Source organism: Ostrinia furnacalis, unplaced genomic scaffold (assembly GCF_004193835.3).
Source record: "Ostrinia furnacalis isolate ACB-3 unplaced genomic scaffold, ASM419383v2 OfSCF3556, whole genome shotgun sequence".
NCBI classification, from domain to species: Eukaryota; Metazoa; Arthropoda; class Insecta; order Lepidoptera; family Crambidae; genus Ostrinia; species Ostrinia furnacalis.
In genome coordinates this window covers 53,518-72,090 of record NW_021133795.1, presented here as the reverse complement: position 1 = coordinate 72,090, position 18,573 = coordinate 53,518, and the positions used below count along the sequence as shown (strand labels likewise).

General features: G+C 37.5%; 1 non-coding gene across 1 annotated transcript; it reads left to right on the top strand.

Annotated features, from left to right (window-relative positions):
- The first annotated feature begins 1,287 nt into the window (after window positions 1-1,287).
- TRNAA-GGC (transfer RNA alanine (anticodon GGC)) lies at window positions 1,288-1,360 on the top strand. Its single transcript has one exon. It is a non-coding gene; the product is annotated as a tRNA-Ala (tRNA).
- The last annotated feature ends 17,213 nt before the right edge of the window (window positions 1,361-18,573 follow it).

Sequence of the window (18,573 nt, the reverse complement as noted above, 5' to 3'; positions counted from 1 at the left end):
GAGGTGAGTACAGTTTTTAAATAACACTTTTAATGGACTGGCTTTTCTAGTGTAAAATCAGCTTGGTTAAAACAACACCAAGCTCTATAAATCGATTTCTTAATTCACACCACCAAGAATCGAATTTACATTCAAACGCTCTACATGTTACCAGGTAAGCTAAATTTACATTCACAGGCTTACGCCCGTATTCACAAACGGTGCTTGCTTAAGTGAAGCAGCAAATCGAACGCACAGAGAATAGAGCTCTGTGATTGGTTCGTGTGTTACCCTGTGCGTCCACGCGCACAGTCAGACCTCATAGTAATGTCTGTGAAATACGGGCGTAAGATGGATTTCTAAATTGACACCACTAGGAATCGAATCTGGACTCAGTCGCTCTACATATTACCAGGTGAGCTAAATTTAGCCTTCAGGCTTGGAGACTGATAGATTACTAATAGAAATGTCATCGCCATGTCAGTCGCAAGAGTGAGCTTGCATATTCTTGACATTTTGCCAAATTATTAATTACCAACATTCCTAGTTTTACTTTGTACGTGTTTGTGTCTGAATCCCGTTGTCCATACATTTAAACTGGCACACATTCCATACATATTTTACTGGATAAAATCTCTTCGAGACAACCCAGGGAGTGTGCAGTTTTTACCCGAGTATGCCAGAAGGAGGGTTATGTTTTTTCAGTAATGATTACAAGACACAACTTTATGTTAGTTTTTAATTAAGTAGTTTTCAGTGTCTAATCCCCGTTTTCACCATCAATCCCTAATTTTTAAGTGACCCCTATGGTAACACATAACAGGAATTTTGTTTTCAAAGGGGTCAGTTAAAAATTAGGGATATACTAAGTAACTCTTTCATGTTAATTTTCTAGTAGTTTTTAGTACTTTTTATTTATTTATTTAATTGAAATGCAAGTGAGCTTACAGATTTATATCCAAAGCGCTCACATTGCCAATTTGAAATTAGGTACATAATTTAATCCTCAATACTCAATAGTTTATTGCTTCCATAATGTTTACGCAGCGTGGGACGTCCACCCACAAGGTGGACCGATGACCTGATAAAGGTAGCGGGAAGGCGCTGGATGCAGGCCGCTACCAACCGTGCGATGTGGAAGTCATTGGGGGAGGCCTATGTTCAGCAGTGGACGTCCTGTGGCTGAAATGATGATGATGATGATGATGATGATGATGAATGTTTACAAAAGGTGTTATTGGTAAGGTAAGATACAATAATTATGGACCCTGTCGGGCACTGCATTTTAGATGAGAGGAAGATTTTAGTGTCTAAGTAGCTCAGATGGAAGAGCAGTCGCCTGGCAAGCGAAAGGTCGTGGGTTCGATTCCCGCCTTAGGCAATGAAAGTTTTTGAAGTTATTCATAATTTAGTTCAATCGATTGGAAATTTTGGTTTTTAGTAGATTGGGACTTAATAAAATTGAGTGTGCCGTCTAATAATGTCAGTATCATTACATACATTGAAAATCAAAAGTCCTAAATCGTAAATCCCAATCCCAACTAATATTATAAATGCGAAAGTAACTCTGTCTGTCNTTACATTCAGTCGCTCTACATGTTACCAGGTAAGCTAAATTTACATTCACAGGCTTACGCCCGTATTCACAAACGGTGCTTGCTTAAGTGAAGCAGCAAATCGAACGCACAGAGAATAGAGCTCTGTGATTGGTTCGTGTGTTACCCTGTGCGTCCACGCGCACAGTCAGACACCACTAGGAATCGAATCTGGACTCAGTCGCTCTACGTGTTACCAGGTGAGCTAAATTTAGCTTCACAGGGTTAGAGACTGATAGATTACTAATAGAAATGTCATCGCCATGTCAGTCGCAAGAGTTAGCTTGCATATTCTTGACATTTTGCCAAATTATTAATTACCTACATTCCTCGTTTTACTGGTTACGTGTTTGTGTCTAAAATCTAAATCCCGTTGTCCATACATTTAAACTGGCACACATTCCATACATATTTTACTGAAGGTAGCAGGAAAGCGCTGGACGCAGGCCGCTACCAACCGGGTAACATGGAAAGCATTGGAGGAGGCCTAATGTTCAGCAGTGGACGTCCTATGGCTGAGATGATGATGATGATGATGATGATGATGATGAATCTCTTCGAGACAGGGAGAGTACAGATTTTACCCGACTACGCCAGAAGGAGGGTTATGTTTTTTCACTAATGATTACAAGACAACTTCTTTAAAAAAACATTAAATCTAGCTCTTTCATGTTAGTTTTCAAATAAGTAGTTTTCAGTGTCTAATCCCCGTTTTCACCATCAATCCCTAATTTTCAAGTGACCCCTATGGTAACACATAACAGGAATTTTGTTTTCAAAGGGGTCACTTAAAAATTAGGGATAGGTAAGTACCTATAATATGTAGCTCTTTCATCTTAGTTTTCTTGTAGTTTTTAGTGTCTAATTAGCTCAGATGGAAGAGCAATCGCCTGGCAAGCGAAAGGTCGTGGGTTCGATTCCCGCCTTAGGCAATCAAAGTTTTTGAAGTTATTTAGAAAGTGTTGGTTTTTAGTAGCTTGGGAATTGTAAAATTGAGTGTGCCATCTAATAATGTCAGTATCATTTGCCATACATTGAAAATCAAAAGTAAATCATAAATTCAATAATAATTCCAATTGGAATAACAGGATCATAAAAAACATTAACACAATGGAAGATAAAAAACCGTTATGTAAGTGTCGAATATAAATCACAAAATTATACCATAAAGAAAAATATAGACGGCTATAAAAAACCTTGGCCCATAATGCAACAAATAAATCAATGTAGCCCCTCCCCCATGGGTTTTTAGGAAAAAAGGGGACAAAAAAGGGCATGTCCCTTTTAAGAACCATTTTTTCCACTAGATACAATACAAAATTTTATAGTATACTATCATGTATCTATTTCTTTAGAATAGGACCACCCCCACTCTCTCCGTGGATATCTTAAGCGATTAAGGGACATTAATATGCGAACATCAGGCCTCCCCAACCCGTCTGGCCAGCGTGGAGAGTCCAGATCCTTCATTTGCCTCTGGTAAATTAGAGAGGCAAAACCCTCCACTGTAGTGGAGGAGGCTCATAGTCCAGCAGTGGACTGTAAAGGGCTGTTGATGATGATGATGATGAAATTAGAGAGGGCCGTGCTCCTGCAGTGGAGACTAAATGACCTGAGGATGTTGAAGGTGATTTTCTTTGATTTCCTATATCTCTGAGCGTCGACCATGATAGGTACTTAACCACGTTAAAACTATCCATGATACTTGGATCGATTTTCAGGTAAGGAGAAATTCTTTCGTTCGTTCATTCATTTCAGCCAAATAACGTCCACTGCTGGACAAAGGTCTCCTCCAAGGATTTCCATGCCAAGCAGTAATTCGGGCAAAGATAATTTTATTAGGGTTCCGTAGCCAAAATGGCAAAAACGGAACCCTTATAGTTTCGTCATGTCCGTCTGTCCGTCTGTCCGTCTGTCCGTCTGTCCGTCTGTCCGTCTGTCCGTCTGTCCGTCTGTCACAGCCGATTTACTCGGAAACTATAAGTACTACAGTGATGAAATTTGATGGGAATATGTGTTGTATGAACCGCTACAAAATTATGACACTAAATAGTAAAAAAAAGAATTGGGGGTGGGGCCCCCCATACATGTAACTGAGGGATGAAAATTTTTTTTCGATGTACATACCCGTGTGGGGTATCAATGGAAAGGTCTTTTAAAATGATATAAAGTTTTCTAAAAAACATTTTTCTTAAAGTGAACGGTTTTTGAGATATCAGCTCTCAAAGTCGTAAAAAGTATGTCCCCCCCCCTCTATTTTTATAACTACGGGGTATAAAATTCTAAAAAAAATAGAGGTGATGCATGCTAATTAACTCTTTCAACGATTTTTGGTTTGATCAAAGTATCTCTTATAGTTTTTGAGTTAGGTTGATTAAATTTACATAATAAGTTTATTATATTTGCTGCTACGGAACCCTTTGTGCGCGAGTCCGACTCGCACTTGGCCGGTTTTTTTTTTCAGGTTGAGAACACCGTCCATAAGGAAGTTATCAAAGGTATAGTGTTATTTATAAAGTTTAACACACTCTTCATAAGAATCTTTAGTGCTAGCTATAGTGTAAAAAATACCTACACTGTCGGCCATTATTTTAATACTTTCACAAATGCTAGAACGGTATAATGTAATAACAACACTTGAGTTTTAAGTAGATTCTAGCTAGAGTGATATTATAATATCGAATATCACAACTGAAACAAAAACCGGGCAAGTGCGTTCGGACTAGCGCACCAAGGGTTCCGTGAGTGAAAATAAAATACAACTAAATACTTATTCTGAGAATAATAATAACAAATATTCCAAGCATCTACCTAATGCCGTTAGAACTCGAGCATAAAACTTTCAACTGTGTAGCTATCACCACCTATCACCGTTATAAGATACTGTCTGGTGACAGACAGACACGGGACTATTGCCACCTCTCGTCCCTAACGCTGCAACTGCTGTGTAGCTAGAATCTACAGCTTGACCGCCAATAACCCAACCAGTAAAGGTCAAGTTTGTCCCGGGGGAAAGTTAAACTGTCATTGGACCCGCAACGAAATTACAAACAAGAACATACGAGGAGTTGGAAGTTAAGGTTCGACTTTCATCGTTATCATCATCATTTCAGCCACAGGACGTCCACTGCTGAACATAGGCCTCCCCCAATGACTTCCACATCGCACGGTTGGTAGCGGCCTGCATCTAACGCCTTCCTGCTACCTTTATCAGGTCGTCGGTCCACGTTGTAGGTGCACGTCCCACGCTGCGTTTTCCGGTACGAATGACAAAGCGGATGGCAGGACAAATGTCAAGTCACCTTTAAGTGACAGACAGATAGCGACCTCTTAAGGTTCAGTCAAACCAACGTGATCACATGAGATCAGCCGGCTGGAAGCGACGGCGATCAGACTTAAATAAAATGATCGCCATCGCTGCACGCCGGCTGATCGCGTGTAATCGCGTTGGTTTGACTGAACCTTTAGTAATAAATAGGGTCCCGTCTTTACCAATTGGGTACGGAACCCCAAAAGTGACAAGGCTAATTGATTAGGCGTGAATTACAGGCGAATGGTATTGAAACGGCATGGATACAGAATAGCTCTAGGTCGCAAGCCGATTACCTAGTTGCTATCTTATCGGACGATACATTATCCGGGGGCCCTTGTGTGCCGATTTTGGCAATCGGACACCACGTGTATCGAAAAATGTTTTATTTATTATGCAATTCATCAACAATATAATAAGGCAAGGCAAGTCCCATTAATTAGCTGAAGAGGCAAAGGGCAGAGAAAATAGTGCAGTCAGCGTCAAATAATCCGTGACACCCAAAGTGGGCAAAAGGTTGACATCACTACCTCATTCCAATAATGTAACAAAGACGTGCTGCAAACTTATTGGCTATAAGTTATTTGACGCTGACTGTACCAGGACTGACTGGGTAGCAAGGTTCTGGAGTGGAGGCCACGTACCAGCAAGCGTGGTACATCCTTGATGATCTTATAAAAGTTGCTAGGCGCTGTTTGCAAGCTGCTACCAACTGCGCAATATGGAAATCATTGGGAGAGGCCTATATTCTGCAGTGGACGTCCTTTGGCTAAAACGAACAATGTATGTAGACCCTTTTTAGGGCAGTTACCACCATACTGTGGGTTACTCTCCAGCTTGGTGAAGAGACTACCTAAAGGTTATTAAGGTTTTAATATGAAATCTGATGATCCAAAACAACATTTATTTTTTTTACTATAACTCCTACCGGTTTCGTTTTTAACACCTAGTGAGCCAGCATTTTTTTTAGTTATTACAATAAAAGTTAGAAATAAATATTTTGTTGCCCTGAAAGACTGTTTTTACTCATTTAACCCTTACACAGCCAGCGTCAAATATTAATCATCGATGTCCTTCATATAGCCCAATTTACCAATGACACTTTTCGATAAAAATCTAGATGTTTTAGCATAAAGACATCGGAGAACCGTGATAACGAGCTGTCTAGGTTGAGCTCGAATTTCCATAGATATATTATCACTTTTGATAAGTTATCACAATCATTTTGGGGCGCCACGACGTCTGAGTCGGTTACACGCGTCGTGAGTCGCCTTGTACTTATTTACAAGGTTTATATCCCCAAAAAAACAAGTTTTTACTTGAAAAATACAATTAAAAAAATTAGTGCTGTTAACAAACGCTGCTATTAAAAGCACGCTGACTGCAGGGGTAGTTGACAGCAGTCTATTGACATACTTTTTATGAGCTGCCAATACGCGACCTTCCCATAGATTTTGTATTAAACACCTACGTTCTATTGAGCCTTCCAGCCCGGCGACTGGGCCTGTGGACCAAGCTAAAAGTGGGCAAAGTCGCAGGACTCGTTCTATAATGCAAGTTATATCAATTTTCCACGTGACATTGTCTCTATTTCGCCAACTGTATTAAAAACTCATAAAACTCATTTATTTTTGCAAATAGGCTTTTAAAAAGCACTTTTACACGTCCCGGTATTAACCCTACCACTGCTTCGGGACAATAAATGGGCCAGTGCTGAGAAGAAGCAGCGCAAGAAACTCAGTCACTATTTCGTCAACTCTATTCTACTTAATTTCCAAGCAAGCAAAAATCTTCTTGATGACAGGGCTGCAATGAAGTATACTTTTAGAGAAGACGAGCCTAGATTACTGGTATATACTGTGAGATACTCAATCTAGCTAACAGCTGGCAGACGAAATGGATCTGACTGGACTACCCTAAATGGAACACTTTAACCGCCTTTGTGGTCTAGTGGTTAGACCACCTGCTTCAGACGCAGAGGTCCCGGGTTCAATTCCCAGTGGGGGCAGATATTTCTATTCGGTTTGGTTGGTAGTAGGGCTTGTTCCAAGTCCGCCTGGCTAGCTACCATCATCTTACCTAAGTCTGTCGCCATAACAACAATGTTAACAGCATTGTTGTGTTCCGGCAGTTAGAGGTTAGATAGCCAGTTCCTCCGTGGTTGAGAAAAAAAAATCTAAAAGCTTAAGTAAAGAGTGTACAAAAATTAAAAGGCCAGTCCTGGACAGTTAGAAAAAGTACAGATGAAAAAATGTACAAAAGTGTTTTTAAGTTTGTTTTCATTATCGAAACAGATGTTAAATCCAATGACTTTAACGTGCCATGTTTTACAAAAAAAAATATAAAAAAAACATATTTTTTGTAAAAAGACATGTTTAAAGCCTATTTTAAATCCCTGACCAGGAGAAACGAATTTCGCATTGTAAACAAATAAATGTTTTAACAATAGCCTCTATGTCCTTGGAATAAGGTCGCATATGCGTACGCGCAGCTCTCGTTTATATGCCAGGTCGTCGACCCCTCATTCGTGCCAAGATACGACACTACACTATAGGCAATAACATACTGAAGATAAAGAGAGTCGAGGAGCCGATGAGGTGATGATTGTGATTATAGAGAAAACTCTTATTGAGTCTTCCACCGACTTGGCCCAATTTAGCTTGGTCCACGGGCCAAGTCGTCCTCAAGGTTTTTTTTTAATAAATTAAACATCAAGCCACATGCCACTACCAATCGATCAACATGAAAAGCATTGGGGGAGGCCTATGTTCAGTAGTGGACGTCCTATGGCTGAAATGATGATGATGAAATTAATCATCAAATCAACAAAAAACTACTCTAGAATCTTAGATTGGGCCCAGTTGCTAGAAGAAAAATTCAATCCGGCGACGTGGCCCGTGGACCAAGCTGAAAGTGGGTCATGTCGCTGGAAGAAGGTCATCCAAAAGAGTCATCATATCATAATCATAATATCTTTATTGCTTCATTCCCATTGTCTCCCATTGTCTCCCATTGATTCCCAAATTCAATTCCTGATTGAGGCTCAGGATTTCTGTGGAAAATGACGTGAGTCTTGGAAGCTCAAAGTCTATTCAAATTCAAATTCGTAGGTGTAGCGCTGAGTCAGTTTTTTTTTTTAAAGATTATTAGCAATTTATATTGCACAAATTACCTACTAATAGACCCGTTAGCACCTCGTGTTAAGCTAAATAAGCTTGTGTTACGAGTGGGCTCACCACAATAGTCGAGCGGCTGTGGGATTCGAACCCGCGTTCCCCGGATCTCGAGTCGGCCACTCCGACCCCTTCACCGTTCGGCTATCGTGGATATTAGTACCTGAGGTATGGAAGCGGCACGGGCTCTGATTTAGTGACGGTCACGTCATAAATGTCAATGTCTCCTCAAGCAATGACTGAGTCAAGCGCTAAACCCTTAAACGGGCTCTAGTGGCCATAACGACCACATCAATTTAAACTTTATGCTATACAGGGTGGAATTTTTGGAAATATTTAAATGTAGTTCTCTTTCTTTTCAAAAATTAAAAATTTTTTTTTGGAAAAATGTTCTATCTACAGTATTAAGAGTACTTTCCCTCCAGGTGGCATTACAAAATGAATGGCTTTTTTAGCCTGATGGGTTAAGAAGACCATGGTGATTAGTTAGTCGTCGGATGTACAGTTATTTCCCAGCTTCTGCCATGGGTTCTTAGTCTTTCTATGTTATTAAAACCCTTTCGTTCGTTTCAGCCCAATGACGTCCACTGCTGGACAAAGGCCTCCCTCAAGGATATCCATAACGCCCGGTCCTCCGCTGCCGGCATCCAGGCACTTCCCGTGACCTTCACCAGATCATCGGTCCACCAAGTAAGACCCTTTATTTTTACAACACATTCATACTAATTTTCTTAATCAACAATGAGAACTGTATCTGAAGTCTTCATTAGAACGAAATTAAATAAAAAGCTGTCCCTTAAGGTGGCCTACTCGGGACTTCTTTACTGTTAAGTTCTACTAGTGCTTCGAGACGAGACAGACAAATTAATAATACAAAAAATACTTGTGCAATGTGAAACCGTATGTATTTATGTACAGTCGACAGGACAGATTTGTACATTATAATTACTCTATTAGCCATTAGATAGCAGATAGACAGCATATCAAGTCAGGTAAGTTTATTTCTTCCTAAAATCAGTTTTTTGATTTGTCCTACTTTGAGTACATTGATGACATTATATCTGTACTACTTATAGGACATTAGTCTCAACGTCTATAATTTTAAAGTCTCTTACATAACCAACAAAAGATTTTTTTAAATAAGTGTATATCAAGAATTGATTTTATTGGCAAGTCTGAATTTTGAATTAAGCCAATTTTGTATTTGAATTGTTCTACTTTGGTACATTGGTGCAATTATATGTGTACCACAGATAACATAATAATAGTCTGTACTATCTGTAGGACGTTACTCTACATCCATAATAATAATTGTCATTTCTTACATAACCAACAAACAGAAAAAAGTTTTTTTTCTAAATAGGTGTATAATTTAGAATTAATTATTGTCTGCAACAATAAGTCTGAATTTTGAATGCCATTGGTATTGTGCATTGTACTTTATCTATCTGGTTTGCTATTGTGACAGTCTATCTATCTATAAATAGCGTCAGTAACCCGTCATTGTCAGACGGAGAGGCGTCACGTCTGTCTGTCTGCGTTTAATATTCAGAACGAACAAGGCCGGGGTATAAAACTTGTTTCGAATTAACATATCGAGTTAACTATTATATTATATTTGTATTCTATTATAGTTTTGGGGTTCATGTCTAGGAGAGACCTTATTGGTCTATGGAACATAATTCTATGGTCACATAGTCATAACAGGAGGGTGTCTGTGGAATAGAAAATGTGATATGTAAAGGCATTTCAATACTTTTACATCTTGTCATAAATATTTTTTAAATTGGTATTTACCTAACTGTGCTCAATACAACGATGTGCTTCCATTTCTGACGGTGAGAGGCGTTGCGACTCGCGAGTACACTGGACCATGGTGGACTCAGTGGCCTTTGTGATGGCGTCTATCCAACGGGTTGGCGATCGACCGCGTGCTCTCCTGCCTTCCACCTGGCCCTGAACTACCAGTCTCTCCATCGAGTTTTCATTTCAGGAGAATTTCATTTTCTCATTTCGCCAGGAGAACTACCCTCGTTCCTACCTCGTCAGCGCAACCACGACCACTCTGACAAGAGTGCCCGACTAAGAAGAATACAACGATAATACATATTTTTAATGTATTATGGAAAAGTGGTTAATGCTACTATTTTCAGTTATAAGCCTATAATTTCTTTTAACTCTAAGTTAAATGACAAATTGACGTCATAGTTTCCTATTTCTACACAGAATCCATGGGGCACCAGCACAATCAGTTCTAGCAGTCTCCAGAGTGTATTTAGTTAAAGACCGGGGAACGCAGCAAAAGGATGTCAGAAAAGCTTATCTTTTAACAGAGAATCCTTGGCCAGCATCTCACCTGATGGAAGGTGATGTTCACATAGTACAATCCTCAACCATAGAAAGAACGAGTTTATAGATCCTGGCTACACGGGAGTTGCAGTGGTGGGAACGAGAGATGGAAATAGTCCCATTTAACCACAGAGGAACTGGCTATTCTTACCTTCAACTTCGGAAACACATCAATGCTGTTAACATAGTTGTTATGGCGACAGACTAAGAGTAGGCGCACACCCCTGATTTTTAGTTGGCCGATAGTTTTGCCCGATTTTAATTTGTATGAAGAATCGGCCAAATCGAATCGGCGTAGTGTGCGCACTCCCATACAAGCCCATACTGATCAACTGCCCGCCAAGTAAACTATCGGCCAACTAAAAATCAACGGTGTGCGCCTACTCTTAGGTAAGACGGTGGTAGCTAGCCAGGCGGACTTAGAACAAGCCCTACCACCAACTAAACTTGCCAATGCAAGGAGCTACTCATATGTTAGTAACTTTTATTATTTTGCAAATATACGAGTATATTGAGGATACGCCAATAGCTCCTTAACCTGGACTTTATTAATAGTCCAAGCATCTGTTCCATACAAATGAATTTAATCACAAAAAGCGTATATTCGCATTACTTGTCACATCACAACCGTTATTCCGAAACCGGTTCCACCATCAGGTATTCGGGTATCTATTTATTTCAACCCTTTATAAATGGCAGGTCCCCGTGACCTTGGCGAAGGTTCCCACAAACGGAAGGCCATGAGAATGTCCTCTGTAAAGTACAGGTAAGGGTGCATATTAATGCTGTCAAATGATAGATCGGGCTAGAATGTGATTTCATTGTAAATGTAGAGACACCCTAGATAAATAGTTAGGGCAGATCTATTTATCGTGCTATAAAATAGGGTACATTTATGTACTCGTAGATAGTAAAATACATTATGTTCTCTAGCCCTATATTTTATAGACCAGTTTGAGAGAGTCGGTTAACTGACTTCACCCAAGGAATCGCCATTTTGGTCTACAAGATGACAATTAGATATTTTCATGACGAATTTTTAGACTTGAACATAATTTTAACCGACACAACTGAAATATTTTTATGATCTTACAAACAAACGATGCTTTTAGAAAATATACAGTAAGAGCGTAACGTTACTTTAATCTATACTATCTTTATCTATACTATAATAAATGCGAATGTAACTCTGTCTGTCTTGCTTTCACGCCTAAACCACTGAACCGATTTTGATAAAATAAAATTTGGCATAGAGATAGCTTGAGTCCCGGGAAAGGACATAGGATAGTTTTAGTTTAGTGACTGGGCCCACCTCTAAGATTCCAGAGTATTTAATTTATTAGTAAAACATTGAAGGTGGGCCCAGTCACTGGAAGAAATACTATTTAAAAAGTCAAACCAGCGAATTCCTCTTAGTTTGAGCTGTCTGTTGATAAATGAGTGACGGTTGTCTTTCAGCCAATCCGACCTCTTCACCTTTTGACTATCGTGGCCTACCATATGATCTACCTACAGTACGTATAGCCCCATACCAGTAGTACTGTACAGTCAGTATCAAAGTTCGTGACACCGAAAGTAGCCAATAAGTTCGCAACACGTCTTTTTAGGATTCCGTAGTCCTGACAAGGAACCCATATAGTTTTACTTAATTGTGAATTCTGTCAGATTATAATCTGACGTAGTTAAATTACAATCTAACCTAACCTAACCCACTGTTAGTTTACAATCTAACGCGTTATTATAAACTGACAGAGTTCACAATTTCACGTTGACAACGGTAAAATAAAATTACGAACTAACTATTTGGCGCTGACTGTACTACCTAGTAGACACAGCTACTCTACTGAACTTTACTATTATAATGATTATGTAACGGATTTACATTAATAAATAGATATTCACATACATAACAGATTAAATTAATATAAACAATATGTGACACCCTGACACCGGATATAAATGCTCATTACATTGTAATTTGTCACCTGCAGGATTCGAACCTGACCAAAATTGGCGCTGTATTGCTCGTTAGTCCGTTACGCGAACCAAGACGCAACGTCTACTTATTCATACTAACATTGTAAATTCGGAAGTATGTTTGTGTGACACGATTTTATGCATAAATTGCTGAACCGATTTTGATGAAATTATGGACCTAGGAGAATACATTGGTACAATTTTGACAAAAAATATTACAAATAAATCTGAAATAAGGGGTGAAAGTTTGTATGTTATAGAAAAGAATAATTATGATTGTGTCATGTGTGTAAGATAATTTGTGTGTGTTTAATTTGTTGTTACTTGTTATTCGATCAATCTCAGAATAAAACTTTTAAGGGAGGACAAAGCTGCAGGCTGAATTTAGTACGTACTTTTATTAGCATTGGAAGAATATAGAGAGGCTCAGTAGCGTTATGGTTTACATCATCATATCACCATCATCAAATCAGTCAATTGCAGTCCAAAAACCCTCCCCGAAGAGCACTAATGAGGAGTCCTTTTTCAGGGCACTTCTGTATGTCCCATATTGCTTGCCCTAACACCACTTCGGGACAACACAGCTTTACCGCCAATAACCCAACCAGTGAAGGTCAAGTTCTCCCAGGGGAAAGTTGATGGTGAAAACGGGCATTAATGCTAAAAGCATTCTCCACCAGCAGACCTGTATGCACAGAGGTGTGAGTGCGGTTCTCAGTTCTTTCACAACCCTAATGCTATAAAAAAAATTATTAACTGCCAGCCATAGGTGTCAAACGCCGCTCTGATGTCATAACTGTTTTTTTCCTCCACTAGGAGAAATAAGAGGAGTGGGAATAATACCAGCAGCTGATATGTTGTCCCGAAGTGGTGCTAGGACAAGGTATATTGGGATGTGTATGTGCCCTAAAAAGGGCCTATAGATACAGGGCGATCATGGGCCGGAAGACATAGCGTGGGCAGGCCTCACTAGGTAGGTAGACCGACGATCTGGTGAAGGTCGCGGGAAGAACCTAGATACGGGCAGTGCAGGACCGGTCGTTATGAAAATCCTTGGGGGAGGCCTTTGTCCAGCAGTGGACGTCGTTTGACTGAAACGAACGATCTAATAAAGAATTTGAAGTAGAATTACCAGTTATCACATAGCACCTATTGAAGAATAGACACAGGAACCAGAGTTCTCTAAACTAGTGACCACGTAACTACGAGTATTTTTTACACTGGAATAATAATTCTAAATTCGTTGCCACGAATGCGGACGTGGGCAAAAACGCTGGCGGATCTTTGGTGATTATAAAAAGTGTCAAGAGTGAAATTAATTTACATTCCAGGGTTCTGTATGTATCTATTACTTCATGTAATATTAAACTGATTTAAAATTTGACTACGGCTGAGTTTCTTCCGCCACTTCTTCTCCACAAAGCTCTAAAAGGATCTAAAATAATTTTAATTTGACTGTTACGTTATTATTATTTATTGTTATAACTGGCTGATTTTGTTGCGGTACTTCTCCTCAGCAACATGCCAAATATTCTGTCTCTAATATTCAATTGAATCTGTCATAGATTATCTCTAGTGATTGGTCTAAATATTTTCTACATCATCATCATCTACAATCTTTTCTTGAAACTGAGTCCAGTTTTGAGGTTCATTCTTTACCTTGAGAGACTTGTACAGGCTCCTTCAGGGTCTCATTCTTAGGGTTCGATCATTCGTTCGTTTCAGCCAAATGACGTCCACTGCTGGACAAAGGCCTCCCCCAAGGAATTCCATAGCGACAGGTCCTTCGCGGCCGGATCCAGGCTCTTCCGCGACCTTCACCAGATCATCGCAAGACAAAAGTCTTTACCAGTGTGTGTTGCCAGTTATGGTTAATGGATCTGAGACGTGGTCGCTTACTATGGGCCTCATAAGAAGGCTCAAGGTCACCCAAAGGGCGATGGAGCGGGCTATGCTCGAAGTTTCCCTTATAGGGTCATCATCATCATCATCATCAACAGCCCTTTACAGTCCACTGCTGGACTATGAGCCTCCACTAAAGTGGAGGGTTTTGCCATAACCCCCACGCTTGGCAGGCGGGTTGGAGATGGCAGTTTAAAAGATTGATGTTTTTCAGAGAGCGCTGCTGCCCGTTCTCTGTTTGATGTATAGGACCTATAAAGTCGTCTCTTGCACAATCACAATACTGGATACTGGAACAACGGAATCAGGATAGCCCAGACAGGGCGAAAATAGTGGCAGATAGTGCTTTCTGGTATTCCTTGGGGAAGGCTTTCCTTCCAACAGTGGACTGCCATTGGTCGAAATGAAAATGATGAAATATTCAGATGAAAAAATAAATAATTGAACATTTTGAATTTGACTTTGACTTTGACTGAAACTATTTGACTATACATACTTTCTAAAAGCTACTAATGTCTTTATAATTAGTAACAATTTTTTATTGATTATTTAAATCGTCTTTGAACTTGGCCTAATAGTGAGATTATACTGAGAGAGATGGATAAATATTTAAAATGATTTACATAACACTCCTTGACTCTCTCTCTCTTGAAAAAAACTTACATTTTTATGCAACTATAATTTGATTAAGCAGAGTTGTAGTAAATTCAATAACATAATACTTTTATTATTTTCGACAATTCAGTATCCATTTTGAACCACATTTATTGCAAAACTAACAATTATATACGACAGGACGAACTTAATGCTGTGGTTATGTCTATAAGTCGACCTTTGGGAAATGCAACAGAAATGCATAGTTGGCAGAGCGTAAAGTAATATTTAAAATAATTTAATTAATACAATATTATAAAGAAGTTTAAATAAAACAAAGTATACGCTATTGTAGAGTTATGTATTATACATTTGGTTATTGCAAAAAAATTCAGTGACTGCATACGAAAGTGCATTGTGCATTCCTATAATCAAATTCGATCCTGAATATAGCCTAATAGGTGTACAATAAAAAGCTACAAATAAAAATAATACATTTGTAACTAAACTAAACTAAACTTTAAAAAAAAATCTAAAAACTTTAAAAATAATAAAACCGTAATAAAAGTATTTTATTATTAACACTTTTATGTACGTGCATAATCATAATAAGTACATAACTATGTGCATAATCATATTATGTGCTCTACATAATTTCTACATTATGTCAAATTCGTGGTTGCATCAAAATATAATGCATTCTGTGGTTATCGTTTTTGTGGGAGCAGTTAGCTAGAGAACTTTGGCTTAATTGTTTTTTTTTATTGTGTTTAATGCTGTATCTCATGTTGATAGCCCAATAAAATAAATAAATAATATTTGAGGCACAAAATAATAATCATAGGATAGTACAGACATGATTATTACAAGGAAATTATACTAATAATAGGTAGTTACTTAATAATTCAAAGCATATCCACATTATTATTAATTTTGATATGCTACATTAGGTACGTAGTTTTACAAATAGTAAATAATGCACGTGTACTAAAACTTAAATATGACGTATTATTGAATTTTTTTTTTTATTTTAATAATAAATTTTAAATTGTTTTAATAGGTATTATTGTCATTTCCAATTATTTTAAAGGATATTATTTAGTTTCATAACTACCTATTATTATAAAATGCCCATGTAATAGGTATTTTAATATGGGTTATTTTATTCTTATCGTTATTTTTACTTTATTTTAATTCTAAAGGATCATAGAGTTTACTAAATCATATGAATTTGTGATAATGGTAATTTTTTTCATTTAACTATTTGGCTATTTGTAAGTTTTTGATTAAAAATATACTATTGTACATTATGTAACCATGATTATTTTCATACTTATTTATATTTATATATTTAAACATATAGGTCTATAGAGGCATCTAAAGACTTTTATAAATAGGGTGTGCTGTATGTATTATATTTATTTATTATATTTTAACTTTTAAAAAATCTGTTCCAAAGGGATTGGGAACTTTTTGGATTAAAGAATATTATGTACTTTATTTTGGCTGTATTGTATCCTATGGCTGAAAATATGATGATAATACATAAACGAACATATTTATTTTAATATTTTAGTCATAGATATAATTATTACATATTCTACCATGTTGAATAATGCTCGTGTTTGAAAATGCATAATATAGAGTCCTTTAAAGTCCAATATTTATGTGATGTAACAATAGTTATGTTATTATTTCTAATTAATTATATTTTTAAAATCAATTTTAATAAAATGAAGGACCAACTCTACATTTTATATAGCTAGTATAGTTTTGAAGCTTGGGTATAGTATGACATGGTTTTTAAATTATATTTATAGAGTCTTTTACGTAAATTGTTGCCTACATATTTAGGTTAGCTAATATTTCAAAAGTTGTACATAAACTTAGTACATGAGCACTTGAGTTTTTGATATTTTTAGGCCAAATTTTCGTATTGTATTTCAGTACCTTTTAAGACAATTTAAAGAGTTTGTTTTGATTGATATTAACCCCTCATACTATCAGTTGATAGATTTATATGTATTTTTATCAAAATGTACTACTTTTTATTAAAAATATTCTACAAATATTAACCTGGAAGGCTGTTTTTAGGAAGAGTAGAAAGAAATTATTAGGACCTACAGAGTTATATGTAGTAAGATATAGAATACATAACTGGCTATAAAACTGTATTTGCATCAATTATTTTTAAGAAAAATGCCTTATTTATTAAAAATAAAAACATAATCAGCGAAGAATGATGATAATTCTAGCGCATGCTTTCGTGGTAGAGTCGCAATAGTGTGGCACATTTTGACGACGTTTTTTCGTCAAAAAAACGATATAAAACGTTATTATTTTATATAAATTACATGCATTACACTTTAAATTGATTAAGAAACCTATTTTATAACAGTATTAAGGTGGTTTAAGCTTTAAAAATCCAAATAATCGTATCTACGCTGTACGTGGCATGGCGCGAACGCCGTGAGCTTGAGATCGTCTAAAATGCTCGAAAAAACACATTTTTTGATAAGAACTCATTATGTTTATATAAATTAAGGTATGTACTTACATTCCCACGTGTTTTATCCAAAGCAGCCCGAACTGGTAACAATCCATGTGCACAAACGCGAATCTTGAATCGCACACGCACAGTCACTTCACAAATTGCCAAAAAAATCCTTATCCCCAACCGAATTTCATTTTGAAACTTACACAGTCCGAAACTAGAGAGTCTTCCGGTTGTTTTGGTGTATTTTTCTAAATAGGCCTATAAGAATCTTATTTGACACGACGTGCTTGTATATGTGCGAAAAATTTGCGCGGCAACACGGTCGCGTCGCGTAGGCATAATGCTCACGCGCTGTGCTCGGATCTCGTGGCTTGATAGCGGTGATAAGGGTCTGCCCAATGGGTGAAGTGTGACGTAGAGCACTGGGAACGCGGTTTTTTGGGGGTGAAGCCAGGGTAGCCTGGGTACGAGGGATGGCAGGAGCGTGCGGTTGGAGCGAGTGTTAAACCGAAATGGCGTCGCGTTCCGCCGCACGGCAGTCTCGACTCGACTGCTGCCTAAACTCCCAGTCGTAGGTATAGTTTTTTTACCTATCACCCAAATTTGAGGGCCCACCACTGCTATGGTGGCGATCGAGAAGATGCTTGCGATTTTTTTTTGGTTATGGTAAATGTAGAGTCGTTTTTTTTTCTGATGGTGTGGTGGTATTAATTGGAAAAATAATGTTGGTCTTATTAGAAAAAATTGTGTTAGAAAATAAATAAATTTAAAAGAAAACACCGAAAATATTCGTCGAACGTTAATTTGACAGTATAAAACAGCAATAGTTTTCAAAACCTTTTTTTATAAATTGCAAATTTTTCTATACTAATGGTTTGTAGGTAAATTGGAATAATTTTAGAAATTTCATTTATGTAAGCCTAGTTTAGTAACTCCGACTTCATGAATGATTTTGAGTAAAATCATAGTTCTAATAGGCATTACAAATCCTACCGACTTTAATCTTGTTATAAGAAATACCTACTTACATTTCTTTTCATATGACTTACAAATAATTTTACCAAAAATTCAATAAGATATTTTAGGGTTGGATATTATTATTAAATAGCACACGGGGTACAATATTTAGAAAAAAAACTATCTTAGTATAAGAGTTGGATATTTTATCAATTTTTCTAGTCAGTTACAAAATTCAGA